The 12724-nt window shown below is 39.6% G+C and overlaps 1 pseudogene; it reads left to right on the forward strand.

The window, feature by feature from the left end:
• The first annotated feature begins 7858 nt into the window (after window positions 1–7858).
• On the forward strand, window positions 7859–8739 carry LOC136125406 (endonuclease V pseudogene; annotated as a pseudogene).
• Window positions 8740–12724: the final 3985 nt, after the last annotated feature.

A 12724-nucleotide genomic window follows, 5' to 3' on the forward strand; every position in this document is an offset into this window, starting at 1 on the left:
TTCCTTGGAGATTTATAGAACTTATTTGGGAAGCAAATCCAGTAAAAGAATAGATTTCCCACAGTTCTCCCCAAGGGCTATTGCTATTGTTTGTGGGAACACTGATAGAAAAGTATGTGCTTTTTAAAGGTTAAAAAACTTGGACTCCACTCTTCATTTTGTCTTTTCTACAGAATCATCAACTTATTGACAATAAGGACTGTGTCTCTTTTATCTTTGCATCATCACAGTTTCTAGAACAGTGTCTGGAACACAATAGGTGCTCAAAAATATTTGCTGAGTTACACATGCATAAAGTCTGTCACAATATTGTTTTCAACTTGATGAGTTGACTTAGGTCAATAGTCATTTAAAACTGGTTGTGAAACTGGAAACCAAAAAACTCCCAGAAGAAAACATAGGCAGAACACTCTTTGACATAAATTGTAGCAATATGTTTTGGATCTGTTTCCTAAGGCAAAGGAAACAAAAGCAAAAATAAACAAGTGGGACCTGATTAAACTTAAAAGCTTTTGTACAGCAAAGGAAACCATCGACAAAATGAAAACACAACCTACTGAAGAAAATATTTGCAAATGATGACCAATAAGAGGTTAATATCCAAAATATACAAACAGCTCATACAACTCAATATCAAAAAACCTCAAACAACCCTATTAAAAATGGGCATAAGACCTGAATATTTTTCCAAAGAAGACATACAGATAGCCAACACACATGTGAAAAGATGCTCAACACTGCTAATCACTAGAGAAATGCAAATCAAAATCACAATAAGGTATCACCTCACACCTGTCAGAATGTCTAAAAGACCATAAATAACAAATGTTGGCGAGGATGTGGAGAAAAGGGAACCCTTGTACACTGTTGGTAGGAATACAAATTAGTGCAGTTCCTATGGAAAACAGTACAGAAGTTCCTCAAAAACACTAAAAATAGAACTACCAGATGATCCAGCAATTTCATTCCTAGGTATATATCCAAAGAAAACAAAAACAATTTAAAAAGATACATGCACCCCAATGTTCATAGCAGCATTGTTTACAATAGCAAAGATATGGAAGCAACTTAAGTATCTGTCAACAGATGAATGGATAAAGAAGATGTGATACACACACACACATACACACACACACACACACACACACAAAATACAGAACGAAATACTACTCAGCCATAAAAAAAGAATGAAAGTTTGCCATTTGCAACAACATGGATGGACCTGGAGGGTACTATGCCTAGTGAAATAAGTCAGATAGAGATAGACAAATACTGTATGTTATCACTTGTATGTGGAATCTAAAAAATAAAACAAATGAATGAATATAACAAAACAGAAACAGACTCACAGATATAGAGTACAAACTAATGGTTACCAGTGGTGAGAGGGAAGTGGGGAGGGGCAAGATAAGGGTAGGGTTTTAAGAGGTACAAACTACTATGTATAAAATAAATAAGAAAAAGGATACATTGTACAGCACAGGGAATATAGCCAATATTTCATAATAACTTTAATTGGAGTATAACCTATAAAAATTTTGAATCACTATGTTGTATACCTGAAACTAATATAATATTGTAAACCAACAATACCTCAGTTAAAAAAACTGGTTATTAGAAATATACTGAAATAGAATTAGTAAGATACCTTGATACTCTTTATTGTAAGGCTGTTGCTATAACTTTCAAACTGGAAAATATGTTTGAAGCACAGATTCCTGCAAAAAGCTGCACAATCATCACATATTGCCAGAGAATCAGGAAACCAGAAGAGACCTGAAGGCTATTTAGTTCCCTCACTTTATGAATGAAGAAATTAAAGTCCGGAGTGAAAAAGTAACTTGTCCAGAGTCACACATCTCACCAATGGTGGAGCCAGGGCTAGGTTGCACCTGTTCTGATTCATTGCTCTTCTTCTTAGTACTACATCATACACTTCTACTAAATCATACCAGTCATGGGTCCGTGGCTAGATGGGCAGTTGATAGTATTTATTTGTATTTCATGTTTAAAAAATACTCTGAAACAATAGATGGTGTCGAGATTTTTTTACATCATACTTTGCTTGATTTTATGAGCACTGAAGATCCTTAAAAGTCCTAAACAGTGATTTTCATACCTGGCTCTAAAAAGACCTATGCCAGGGTCCTAGCCCAAGCCAGAAGGACTCAGGCATTGGTATTTTTGATAAACCTTCCCCAAATGTTTATAATTGCAACCAAGATTGAAAATCATTGTTCTAAAATAGTTTTATTTAATGTCCTTATCCATTTTTCAATCCCTTTGTTTACATTTCTCAACTTCTCCTTGATGTCCTCCTCTATGATTAACTGGGAGACACAGAATGCACAGTCCTCATTTGTATTTCACTGATGACCAGTGGGAACTTCCTAAATTAGTGCAGTTCAATGCTAAAACCATTTAATTTACATTAAACACAAAAGACATTTCCACCTGCTTGGGACAACACAGTATTGCATTATTTTAGAGAATAGGTTTCCATAGAATCACATGATCAGCAAGAAGCATATCATTCAAACCTCAGCCACTAGGGAAATTTTTACCTATAGTGCATGTCCTCTTTGTTCAAAATCATGAAGGAGAAGTATTTTGTATTTTCTTTTGTTATTCTTTGCCACACTGCTGAGAATGTTCTTTACTTAACCAATTTAATGTAACTGCTGTCTTCTGTGGAAATGAAGAACAATGAATAGATTTCCTGTTTACGTATCTTTTCTTTAGTTGTGGACTCACAAATTCAAAACTTAGCCTTCTTTTCTTCAGGCTAATAATAACTTAACCTGTCATTATGGCCTATATTTTATAACCATTTATAGTTTTCATTCCTTCTCTCTGAACATAATTAAAGCACTGTGTAATAAAATAGTTATTTACCTTTGCTTTAGCATGTCATCTAAAGGTGAAAAATGCAGTGAGGTCAACATTTTTAAGTATCATTACCTTCATACTCAAATACTTGCCATTTTATACCTTATTTTTCAATTTTAAGACATAAAATACAGTTACTGGGTAATAAATTATAATTATCTTACCTTGTATCTGAAAATAGAATGCAAACATAAAGCTTTCTTGCTTTGGTAATTTCTGTAATTTATACACAGCATTGATGAGGCCCTAGGTATAATTCAAATGTACAGACTGCACCCAAAATACCATAAACATAAGCTTTTCTCAGAGCAAGTCGTCACTGAAGCGCCAGCTCAGACAACAGAATTAGTCATTAACTCTTCAGGCAGCCTTTACATTTTCTTTATATAGTGTTATCTATACTCATCGTAATATTGTGCCATTTTTACCAGCTAGTTAAGATTTCATTGTATAAACAGTAGCTGAATATATTCATGTCAAAGATAATCATTCCTTTAAAAGGTTTCTTTGTCAGGTGTTCATTAAAGTGGATTTCACATCAAAATGATAGTCACTAATATAAGGCAAACATCTTACCCATTTGGCAGGTTTTTTTAAAAATTTAATTTTATTAGCACTGTATCAAATCCTCAGCCTATATTATATCTCCTTAACAGCACAGAAATCTGTTTTATGAATGCACACAGTTGATGGACATCCAAAGTGGAAAAATCTGTGTATCATTTACAAATACAGGAGACCACAATAGAAGTGATGCTGCTCATGAATGTATCAGAAATTCACCATTAAAAATATCTATTTTCGGGGCTTCCCTGGTGGCGCGGTGTTTGAGAGTCTGCCTGCCGATGCAGGGGACGCGGGTTCGAGCCCCGGTCCGGGAAGATCCCACATGCCGTGGAGCGGCTGGTCCCGTGAGCCACGGCCACTGAGCCTGCGCGTCCGGAGCCTGTGCTTCGCGACGGGAGAGGCCACAACAGTGAGAGGCCCGCGTACCGCAAAAAAAAAAAAAAAAAAAAAAAAATCTATTTTCACCAATGGTATACTTTATAAACAGTGCTTCCACTTTCTTAATATTGGCCTTCAGAAATTCATTTTTTGATAAATTCCCTAAATAAAGGCTTCTTCCCAGCTGATGTTTACCACTCAGGGCTGCATGAAGCACTGGCATTTTGCTTCAAGACAGGAGGTAACAGGAATAAATACAGCACCAGCTACATTTCCTCTGCATCAGATATGTGAATGTTTTGAGCATTGTAATGGGTAGCGTGGGTGACACAGAATTTCACAAAATCGCCCACACAAAGAGCAGCCCTTCTTCAGAAGGCACAGCAGACACCATTTTGTCTCATTCCAAAGCAGTTCACAACCTTCTCCAGTTTTTCAGTTGAAGCTTTCAGACACAAAGTTTTTAATCTAAACCTGATGGGACATGATGAATTTTTAGGAGGGTAATTTGATTTCTAGACAGTAGGAGGGAGAATAGAAAAGGGCAAGAATTGAGGTCACAGCTGTAAATATCTCTGAGTTCTCTGAAGGAGTAAATTAAAGTGAGAATAGCCTTTATTTTTAGTTACATAGACACTGATAGGCATTAAATTAATGCCAGTGTAAGATTTCATTCTTACATTTCTTCATAGGAGGGATCCTATTTGCCCTGGGGGCTTGGTGGCAAAGGGGTCTGGGTAGGGGTAAGTCATGAAACCCACTCCATGTCTTTCTGTGGAGATACGTGAAAAACCAGTTGTGGGCTGCTGCCTAGGAAGCCCCGCCCACTAAGAAGACCTCTTGGGACTCTGATTGGCCTATGAATGTGTTAATCACAATTATATCAATATATGCTGTGCTGTAGCTGTTTGTGGGGAGATTTTAAGGGATTTTTAGCTTTGTTTGCTTTTGCTTTAGATTTTGGCAAGCCAAAGGATATATCTAAGTGAGAGCTGGCTTTTAACATTGTAACCTGACTCTTCCCAAATTTACCGTCACTGCTTAAAACATTTTGGCGTATATTATTAGAATTCCCTTCTACTCCAACGGCTCATCTTTTTCTATATCCTGAGTACTATCAATCTTCATCCTTTGAGGGAAGATTTTATTTTGTGTATGTATTTGTTTCTTATTGTGGAAAACAGACATAACAAAATTTGTCATTTTAAAGTGTACAATTTAGTGGCATTTAGTGCCTTCACAATGTTGTGCAACCATTACTACCGATCTAGTTCTAGAACATTTTCATCACCCCTGCTGAAAAAGCAGTCACTCCACATTACCCCCTCCCCTAGCCCCTGACAACGGCTAATCTGCCATCTCTATGGATTTGCCTATTCTGGATATTTCACATAAACGGAACCATACAACATGTGTCCTTTTGTGTCTGCATTCTTTCACATGTAATGTTTTTGAGGATCATCCATGTTGTATCTGTATTTGTTTTGAAGCAACAGAAGTCAAATAGAGCCTAGTCTGGTCAGTTGGCTGAGTATATACTGTTTGAAAAGAGTTTAAGTGATATTACAAAGTAAATGAGATTAATTTTCCTATGTGCTCATGTTTTGTTTTTTTGCCCTTGAATATATAGGTTCTATTTACACTAAAAAACAAAAAAAACCCACACCAAATAAACACCACAATACATTATTACCTATACTCAGAATATAAGTATTGCTTGATTACTGCCAAGTAGACTTAGGTTCTCTTTTTCGGGGGTGGGAGTTGGCCAAAGGATGTGATGCTGAAGATGTTACACAGAAACTCACATCCCCCTAATTAAAAATATGAGGTACTGTATCTGAATCCAGATCTTAGGTGACTATAGGCAAAGTATTCAAGTTACGCTTTTGTAGCCTCTGTTTGTAACATCCTCCCTTTTAATTGCCCACTCTCCTAGTTCTCCCATTAAGGTGAAATATCTAGTTAATAACATAAATTCAATCTAAAATATTTATGACTTAATGAATTTAGAAACTAATGAAGATATCCTTGCTTAATTCTACAAATTAATTAACTTTTGATCAGTAAGTGGAGAGAGATGTTAAGGGAAGGATCCTCTCTTGTTCTCTCAAATCACACCACATGGACCAGTGTGGTTCTCAAACTTTTTTGTGTCTAAGAATCACTAGGATATTTGTTTTAAAATATAAATTCCTAGACCCCAGAAATTCTGATTCAGTCTGGGTGAGGAGCAGAAATCTCTACTTTCAATAACTATCCTAGGTTGATGGTCCTCAGACTTTAGTGTGTATCAGAATCACTCTGAGGGCTTGTTAAAACACAGATTTCTGGACCTCAGAATCTAGAGTTTCTGAATCATAGGTCTGAAGTGGGGCCAGAGAGTTTACCTAACAAGATCCCAGGTGATGCTGATGTTGCTGGTTGGGGACCATGTTTTGAGAACCACAGTCTTAGGTGATTCTAAAATAACTGTGCCTTGGCTACATTTGGAACCATACTGATAAACTAATCACAATTCTGCAAATCAAGCTAAGCCTGTATGGCAGCCTGTGATAAAAGGGCTTGGCTTTCACAGGGGTGGAATAAAATAAACCTTTGTCCGTAGCTGTGGAAGCATCAATAATTTTCACAAACAATTTTAATAGGGTACTATTTTAATCTAAAATATCAGTTAAGGACCTAAAACCAATGCACGAAAAACATTTTCTTTTGACTTTCAGGTGTACATATAAAAATTTGTGAATTATTGTTACAGACTTCATTTAAAATAATTTATATATAAAAAAACAACTGGGGACTTCCCTGGTGGTGCAGTAGTTAAGAATCCGCCTGCCAACGCAGGAAACATGGGTTTGAGCCCTGGTCTGGGAAGACCCCACATGCCGCAGAGCAACTAAGCCCACGCGCCACAACTACTGAGCCTGCGCCCTAGAGCCCGCGAGCCACAACTACTGAGCCAGTGTGCTGCAACTACTGAAGCCCATGTGCCTAGAGCCCCTGCTCCGCAACAAGAGAAGCCACCACAATGAGAAGCCTGCGCACCACAAAGAAGAGTAGCCCCGGCTAGCCGCAACTAGAGAAAGCCCACGCGCAGCGACAAAGACCCAACAGAGCCAAAACTAAATAAAAATTAAAAAAAAAACTGAAGCACTTAAGAAACTCACTGTTTAATGGCTTGGGGTTTCAATAGAAAACTGATTCAGGGGTACAGCCTACTGGATAATTCTGAGATTGCAAAGGAAAAAATTGTCATGGGAGTTTTAACATTTAATATCGTTCTTTTATGTATTAATTTCTTTCCATGTTTCTTTATAAGCATGGTATAATGGAAACATCATGAACTTTGGAGGTTCAAGATTTTTCTTTGCCTTGTGACTTTCCTTGCTATATGAACTTGGGCAAGTTACTCAAGCTTCAGGTTCCTACACTGTATAATGGGGTAACACAATAATTACTAGCCAGCAGAGCTATTATGATAATTAGGAAATAAAACATTTAAATTTCCAGCATAATGTTGGACTTATTGCAGAAACTATGTCCTTTACACACACACCCACACACACACACACATATACCAACAAACATAAAAGAAAAAAAACTCTGTTTCTGACCTTTCTATACAAGTTCCCTAAACTTAATTCTGCTTTGAAGCAACATTTACCAGCACATGTGGGGACTCCATGTTGGTGTTTCTCTGCATTTTGACTTCTGATAGGTCTATGCTTTAATGAGCTGGGGAAAACCAAGCAGTGGAAGAGCCTCATCACCTTTTGCTGTATTAAAACTTAATGATGGGGCTTCCCTGGTGGCGCAGTGGTTGAGAGTAAGCCTGCCGATGCAGGGGACACAGGTTCGTGCCCCGGTCTGGGAGGATCCCACAGGCCGCGGAGCGGCTGGGCCCGTGAGCCATGGCCGCTGAGCCTGCGCGTCCAGAGCCTGTGCTCCACAATGGGAGAGGCCACAACAGTGAGAGGCCTGCGTACCGCAAAAAAACAAAAAACAGAAACCAAAAAACTTAATGATGGAGGGCCGTGCTGTGGCCCAAAAGGCGGCTGGGAGGCCACCAGAGGAAACACTGTCGCTCTGGAAACTGGAGCAAGCCCTGTTGAAGACCCTTGTCGTGGACCGGAACACGGAGGCGTGGCAACGAGACCCCGCCTTTTCAGGCCTGCAGAGGGTGGGGGGCGTGGACGTGTCCTTTGTGAAGGGCGACGGTGTCAGCGCCTGTGTCTCCCTGGTGGTACTCAGCTACCCTGAACTCGAGGTGATGTATGAGGACTGTCGCATGATGAGCCTGACAGGCCCCTGTGTGTCAGGCTTCCTGGCCTTCCAAGAGGTGCCCTTCCTGGTGGATGTGGTACAGTGGCTGCGGCAGAAGGAGCCCCGCCTCATGCCCCAGGTCCTTTTTGTGGATGGAAATGGGGTGCTCCACCACCGAGGCTTTGGGGTGGCCTGCCACCTTGGTGTCCACACATACTTGTCCAGCATCGGGGTGGCTAAGAAACTCCTGCAGGTGGACAGGCTGGAGAACAACGCTCTGCACAAGGAGAAGATACGGCTCCTGAAGGCTGGAGGAGACTCATTTCCTCTGATGGGAGGTTCTGGGACCATCCTGGGCATGGCACTGAAGAGCCATGACCACGGCACCAAGCCCCTCTATGTCTCTGTGGGCCACAAAATGAGCCTGGAGGCAGCCGTGCGCCTGAGCCATGGCTGCTGCAAGTTTCAGATCCTGGAGCCCCTGCACCAGGCTGACATCCGCTCCCCAGACTACATCCGCAGGACCCTGGGAGTCCAAGGGGCCACTGCCTTGCGGCCGAAAGGAGCAAGAAGGCACAGAGGCCAAAGCCATGCCCCCAAGGAGTCTCAGAAGAGCCCGCAGATTTAGAAATTATCCATTGACTTTCTGCCATGGGGCTTGAGAGTTCATTCCCTCTCACATAGCCTCTCATACACTTTCCTTCCACCCATCTTCTCATTTTCATTGAATCAGAATTCAATGTCTGCGTTATTCTTTCTTTGCACATACTACTCAAAGCTGAGTAATGTAATGTGATTACATCTCCTTTTTTGTACAACCTCTTATTTTTCCTGCACTTGATAACTGCCTCATGTTTTGGGTTTGGTTTATTTTCTCTGTATCCATTCCTTATTCCAAAACCCTGCAATGGAAATATAAATTGGTACATTAAAAGCATCAGGCCATCTTGAATTTATTTTTTTCTCAGAGCCTGTGGTAGCCAGCTTCCAAGATGGCCTCCTGGGGCTGGTGTAGCCCTATGGCCACACTGAACCTGGTCCATCTGTATGACCAATGGAGGTGTGGGTGTGTGAGGGTGTGTCACTTCTGATACTAGGCCTAAAACACACTGGGAATTTTGTCTGGATGGTGCCCCCTTCTTCTCTCTCCCCCCTCATCATTCAGTTTGAGAGAAGTCAGCTGCTGTGTTGTACACTGCTCTGTGAAGTCCACATGGCAGAGAACTGAGCCCACCTGCCAGTCACCATGTGAGGGAGTCATCTTGGACAGCCTCCAGCCCTGCTCAAGCCTTTAGATGCCCCCAGCCCTGGCTGTCATCTGACTGCAACCTCAGGAGAGACCCTGGGACAGAATCACCTAGCCAGTCTGCTTCCAGGTTCCTATCTCACCTTTTCCGAGTATCTCACCTTTGTTCTGGAATAATATTTTTATGCAGCAGAACATAATTAATACAGAGCCACTCCTCCCATAAAAACAAAAAAAAACCTTAATGATGAAATGAAGCATCTCAGCTAAATACTTTCCAGTAAAAAAATTGTTTAAGTAGAAACCATACTCAGTGCCTTCAGTCAATTAATTCCCTCTGTTCATTCTCAGAGAAGACACTTATAAATTGATCCTTATCTAAGATAAACAACAGAAAATGTCATATTAATGTCAAGGCCCAAATTGTGATGTTTCTGGACATGCTTAGGAACTCACATCTTGAGTTCTTCAAATCTCCCTGTGATTCGTGGAGTGTCCATGGTGGTCTCAAGTGTGCTTGGAAATGGGTTCACTCATGTTTTCAGCTCTGGCTTCCTGGTCAAGCAATCCAGAGTTGTGATTCAGTGATCTCCTGTTGGGCCCAGGGATCTGCATTAAAAGAAGTACTCCTGGAGATTCTGAAGAAAGGCATCCTTTTTTTTTTAAACATCTTTATTGGAGTATAATTGCTTTACAGTGGTGTGTTAGTTTCTGCTGTATAACAGTGAATCAGCTATACGTATACATATATCCCCATATGCCCTCCCTCTTGCCTCTCCCTCCCATCCTCCCTATCCCACCCCTCTAGGTGGTCACAAAGCACCGAGCTGATCTCCCTGTGCTATGCGGCTGCTTCCCACTAGCTATCTATTTTACATTTGGTAGTGTATATATGCCCATGCCACTCTCTCACTTCTTCCCAGCTTACCCTTCCCTCTCCCCGTGTCCTCAAGTCCATTCTCTACATCTGCATCTTTATTCCTGTCCTGCCCCTAGGTTCTTCAGAACCTTTTTTTTTTTTTTTTACATTCCATATATATGTGTTAGCATACGGTATTTGTTTTTCTCTTTCTGACTTACTTCACTCTGTATGACAGACTCTAGGTCCATCCACCTCACTACAAATAACTCAATTTCCTTTCTTTTTATGGTTGAATAATATTCCATTGTATATATGTGTCACATCTTCTTTATCCATTCATCTGTTGATAGACATTTAGGTTGCTTCCATGTCCTAGCTACTGTAAATAGTGCTGAAATGAACATTGTGGTACATGACTCTTTTTGAATTATGGTTTTCTCAGTAGTGGGATTGCTGGGTCATATGGTAGTTCTATTTTTCGTTTTTTAAGGAACCTCCGTACTGTTCTCCATAGTGGCTGTATCAATTTACATTCCCACCAACAGTGCAAGAGGGTTCCCTTTTCTCCACACCCTCTCCAGCATTTACTGTTTGTAGATTTTTTAATCATGGCCATTCTGACTGGTGTGAGATGATACCTCATTGTAATTTTGATTTTCATTTCTCTAATGATTAGTGACATTGAGCATCCTTTCATGTGTTTGTTGGCAATCTGTGTATCTTCTTTGGGGAAATGTCTATTTAGGTCTTCTGCCCAGTTTTGGATTGGGTTGTTTGTTTTTTTGATATTGAGCTGCTTGAGCTGCTTGTATATTTTGGAGATTGATCCTTTGTCAGTTGCTTCGTTTGAAAATATTCTTTCCCATTCTGAGGGTTGTCTTTTCATCTTGTTTATGTTTTCATTTGCTGTGCAAAATCTTTTAAGCTTCATTAGGTCCCATTTATTTATTTTAGTTTTTATTTCCCTTTCTCTAGGAGGTGGGTCAAAAAGGATCTTGCTGTGATTTATGTCAGAGTGTTCTTCCTCTAAGAGTTTTATAGTGTCTGGCCTTACATTTAGGTCTTTAATCCATTTTGAGTTTATTTTTGTGTATGGTGTTAGGGAGTGTTCTAATTTCATGCTTTTACATGTAGCTGTCCATTTTTCCCAGCACCACTTATTGAAGAGGCTGTCTTTTCTCCTTCGTATATTCTTGCCTCCTTTATCAAAGATAAGGTGACCATATGTGTATAGGTTTATCTCTGGACTTTCTATCCTGTTCCACTGATCTGTATTTCTGTTTTTGTGCGAGTACCATACTTTCTTGATTACTGTAGCTTTGTAGTATAGTATGAAGTCAGGGAGTCTGATTTCTCCAGCTCTGTTTTTCTTTCTCAAGATTGCTTTGGCTATCCGTGGCCTTTTGTGTTTCCATAGAAATTTTAAGATTTTTTGTTCTAGTTCTGTGAAAAATGCCATTGGTAGTTTGATAGGGATTGCATTGAATCTGTACTTGGCTTTGGGTAGTATAGTCACTTTCACAATGTTGATTCTTCAATCCAAGAACATGGTATATCTCTCCATCTGTTTGTGTCATTTTTAATTTCTGTCATCAGTGTCTTATAGTTTGCTGCATACAGTTCTTTTGTCTCTTTTTGTCTCTGTAGGTTTATTCCTAGGTATTTTATTCTTTTGGTTGCAATGGTAAATGGGAGTGTTTTCTTAATTTCTCTTTCAGATTTTTCATCATTAGTGTATAGGAATGCAAGAGATTTTTGTGCATTAATTTTGTATCCTGCTACTTTGCCAAATTCATTGATTAACTCTAGTAGTTTTCTGGTAGCATCTCTGGTAGGATTCTCTATGTATAGTATCACATCATCTGCAAACAGTGACAGTTTTACTTCTTTTCTGATTTGGATTCCTTTTATTTCTTTTTCTTCTCTGATTGCTGTGGTTAAAACTTCCAAAACTATGCTGAATAATAGTGGTGAGAGTGGGCAACCTTGTCTTCTTCCTGATCTTAGTGGAAATGGTTTCAGTTTTTCACCATTGAGAACGATGTTGGCTATGGGTTTGTCATATATGGCCTTTATTATGTTGAGGTAAGCTCCCACTGTGCCTACTTTCTGGAGGGTTTTAATCGTAAATAGGTGTTGAATTTTGTCAAAAGCTTTTTCTGCATCTATTGAGATGATCATATGGTTTTTATCTTTCAATTTGTGAATATGGTTTATCACATTGATTGATTTGCATACATTGAAGAATCCATGCATTCCTGGGATAAACCCCAATTGATCATGGTGTAGGATCCTTTTAATGTGCTGTTGGATTCTGTTTGCTAGTATTTTGTTGAGAATTTCTGCATCTATGTTCATCAGTGATATGGGCCTGTAGTTTTCTTTTTTTGTGACATCCTTCTCTGGTTTTGGTATCAGTGATGGTGGCCTTGTAGAATGAGTTTTGGAGTGTTCCTCCCTCTGCTATATTTTGGAAAAGTTTGAGAAGGATAAGTGTTAGCTCTTGTCTAAATGTTTGA

This window comes from Phocoena phocoena, chromosome 7, assembly GCF_963924675.1.
Source record: "Phocoena phocoena chromosome 7, mPhoPho1.1, whole genome shotgun sequence".
In the NCBI taxonomy this organism is placed as follows: domain Eukaryota; kingdom Metazoa; phylum Chordata; class Mammalia; order Artiodactyla; family Phocoenidae; genus Phocoena; species Phocoena phocoena.